Here is a 4,214-nt window from a genome sequence, read left to right on the forward strand (position 1 = left end):
CTTCTACTTAGTGGCAGCTTTTCCACTGTCATGAGCAGATGTGCAGACTCTCTGTTTCTGAGTACAGATTCCAAGGCCAGAGAGAATCTGCTCACCTTAGGCCTGTGATCGTCTCAACCTCAAATTCTCCATCTGACAGCTGTGTAGACATCAGTGCTTCCTTAGTGCAGCCCTCACAAGGAACAAATGGGACGATGCTTGTCTGACACCTTTAACAATCTGGCATCACTAACACTGCTAGTGATTGGCATTAACTCAAGGGTATGTGTGTCCTTGGGTCTCAATGTGCTTGCTTAGGAACTGTGAATTCCACATATAAAATAATATCTCAAAATGTGGCTGAAATTCACTTTTTTGGAGCAAGTACACAGTGATTAGATGGGTTCTCTGAGTTATTGCACCTCACTAAAGGCAACAAAAGAAAGAAAGGTGGGAAGCATACTGAATTTGTAGAACAGAAATAATCCTTTTCTTATTTCATATGTTGCTTGTATTGAAAAAGAAGTTTAATAATGTAAATAAACATGATGGTGGGCTTTTTTGATCATGGAAAATGAATTAACCTTATCCACAATAAGGAACACTCAAAGACACCATAAACAATGTAAGTACTTCAAATGGATGTCAAGAATTTGTGGAAGGGATGGTCTAACCAGGAGGAGTTTAGCAGCGTTCATGTATTTGAAAGCATCTTAGAGCTGTGTCCTGTTTTTTAACTCCCTTTACGTCTTTATCATTTTCAGTTTTACAAACTGAATTTAGAAAATTGTTCTGCAGTAGCATGAAATATGACAATTTAGAATTAAACATAGTCAAATATTAGCATATGTCCCTTTGAACCTAATTATTGATATGAACAAAGTTGTTGAAATAGAAAAGTAAGCCATAGAGTCAGAAAACAAATACCAAACAATCTATGATGGTTGCCATAAAAAGAAACAATAGTTTATGTTATTAAAATAAATATATGTTATCATTTAACCCAGGAAAGCTGGGATTCCTAAAAGATTATGATTGCTTCTAAGGAAGTTAAATAAACAAAATCACCTCAAATTTAGCCATTCTCTCTCAGGTCTGGATAAGTAAAGGGTATGGGATAGAATGTGGTGAGGATACAGTTCAGGGGTCAAGCATTTGCTTCCTGTACTTGGACTTGTGTTATCTAAACACACAGAAAGTAAAGAAATAGAATGTATATGAATAGTTATGTTATAAGTACATTTAATAAGTTTATCAGAAGGAGAAATGTACTTGGGACATAGGATATCTTCTAACTTTTAAAATAGAATGTCTCCTTAATATGTCATTTTGCTTAATAAGATTATATAAATGCTACTAATAAAAAAGATCAGACTTCTTAAGAGAATTGTAATTTATTCATAGTAATATGTGAAAATATTCAACATATCTCAGAAAGGTAAGTGTGGTGATTTGCATGAGGAGGGGCCTCACAGGCTTAAAGAGTTGGCACTTAGTCTTCAGCTCATGGAACTCTCTGGAAAGGACTAGAAGGTGTGGTCTTGTTGAAGGAGGTGATTCATCCACCGGGAGTGAGCTTTGAAGTTTCCAAAGCTCACATTATCACCAGTTTGTTCTCTTGGTTCTTGTTTGTGGATCAGATGGAAACTCTCAGCCACTGACCCGACATGATGGCTGACCACTGATGTGCTCCCCACCGTAATGGTTATGGACTTGGCACCAAGAGATTAAAATTAAATGCTTTTTTTGTATATGTTTCCTTGGTGGTGGTGCTTTGTCACAGCACTAGAAGAGTAGCTAAGACTAAATAATGCCTCCTTATTCCAGATCAGAACCTTGGAGAAGGGAGATGTGCCTGCTGTAGTCAGAGAGTTAGGGACAAAGATAAAGCATGCCACAGACGAGGCCAGATCTTCCCCTGCAGAGGATTTGAAGACAAGTGATGACAGAAAGTTCATAGCAAGGGGCAGCTAAGGTCACCATGACTGGGCTTTCTGTATCTCAGCCACAAGTGAAGAAACCAGGATTTCCCTTCGTAATTCCTGAAAGCTGGAGGAGAGACATACTACCTAAAAGCTTCCTATTTTCCCTCCTCATTACCTGTACAGTCTCAGGTGTAAATGCACACACTAAGACACACATAGCAATGGAAACAATCCAGAAAATTTCCAAAGGTCTAAAAAGAAAATAGATTGTCCAGCAAGCCACTCCCAGTTTTTAATGTCCCATTATTTTAATAACTGACTCATTTCAACTGGTTTATTTCCTGAGGCTGAAAAGCCAAATGCTGTTAATAGATTAATAATAGGTCCTCCTTGGCATGAGTACTATTTGTCCACATGAAAATCTCATCAATGACACCTTTGTTGGCCAGTTTCAGCAAAACTACCACGCTCTTAATGAGCATTTATTATTTATTTGACCTTCAGAGGTCTCAAGGTGCATGCACAGTTATAAAGTCATATGCATAAAACCATCTTTGCAATAAATTAAAATTAAACTAACCATGGCAGTGGTATTCCAGGAGCACAGCTTTACTTACTTGGCTAGGCCAAGTGGAAGCAATGAGTTCTGCTCCATGTCCTGAAGGTCAAAAGAATTGGATCCTGTCAAACAAGGAAAGGCAGAAAACTGCAGAGTCCAGCAAGAATCAGCCTCGAGTCCACAGTCTGTCTATAGCAGAATCCAAGCAGGCGGCACCATCCACCCTGCTGGAGAAGCATCAGGACGAACTACAGGCATGGTAATGTTGTGCCAAGAGGAGCTTCAGCATCTCTGCCTTGTTTACCTCCTCCATAGTACAGAGTGGCCTTCCCTGGAGACACACCTCCCTGATACAGACAAGATGCTTTCAGTGGAGCATATCAAAGATGATATTTTCATTGCTTGAACATCCTGACAGTGAAGGGCATCAAATGCATCATACTCAACTTAATAAGAGCTGCTTCAGTGAATAAAGAAAATGTCTTTCCAGACAAAAGAAAAAAAAAGTCATAGGGCTTAATTGAATGAACTTCCTGCCATGTATGCACCACTAAGTACACAATTTACCACTGAAACCAGAGTCACATTACATGTAGTTCACTGGTCAAGTGGTCAATAGCAAGGTTACCTGCTGTTCTTCGAGCAACTCCAAACCTCTTCTTGGGTCTCAGAAGAGATGCAAGTAGGACAAACCACTCTGAGCCAAACACAGTGTTCAGGTAGGCAATAACAAGAGCCAAGAGGAGATATGAGAAGCAGCTGACTTGCTGAAATACACAGGTGGAGCAGTTATGGTGATGGTCATCAAAGCTCACCATGTGACACGGATGGTATGGCAATGACACAACTTCAGGAAAAGAAAATTGCTTATTGCTACAGTTTCATTGGTCTTACTTGTCCTCAATATAGCTACCCTTAGTTCAAGAAGGCACCAGGAAGCCAGGAGTACAGCATTATTTATATTATTTATTTACAACCCACTGAGATCAATGTGTGGGTTTCCTATCTTGTGGAGCAAATGTGCTCCCTTCGCAGACTATGAGTTTTATTTTTATTTTGTTTCATTTTAATACAGCCTTTGTGCCTTGTCTGCTACTAATATTTCCTTTGCAGTAGATGAGGGTGGGTTAATAAAATAGGAAAAAAATTCCATGATGAGTGAAAAAAAAAAAGGGTAGTCATCTTGTACATAGTCTTCTCTTACTTCTTCTCCTCCAAATATGATAGTTTAAAATATTTCTTCTCAACAGTTGCTTCATGATTTTCTAGTTCTGTAAAAAATTTAAAATTATCGTCTTCTCTCTCCCAAAAGGAAACAGTTTGTGAAGCTACAATTTACAATAGAAAGCACTTACTGGAACCCCATATCTTCAGTTTGTCATTTTTAGGATGAAAAAAATACCATTAGTCTCAGTAATATAATATAACATAATATAATACATCGATTTCTGTAGTAAGCCTCCAAAGTGTCTTGATTTTCTAAATTGGAAGTTAAATATGTCAACTATGAGCAATTGTACGCCTTCCCTTTTAAAACCAGAGAAACTAAAATAGTTGTGATGGCTGTCAATAAGGATTGTAGATGTGAGGAGAGAAGACTCAATAGGTAAATTGCTCACCTTCAATGAAGCATAAGCACCTGAGTTCAAATCCCCAACGCTCAGCACTGTGGATGGAAAGAGAAGGGAGATCACTAAGATTCACCATGTAAAAGCAAAAGATGCAGGGCAGTTGAGTGCATCTCTGTCTCT

Source organism: Acomys russatus, chromosome 24, assembly GCF_903995435.1.
Source record: "Acomys russatus chromosome 24, mAcoRus1.1, whole genome shotgun sequence".
Classification (NCBI taxonomy): Eukaryota; Metazoa; Chordata; class Mammalia; order Rodentia; family Muridae; genus Acomys; species Acomys russatus.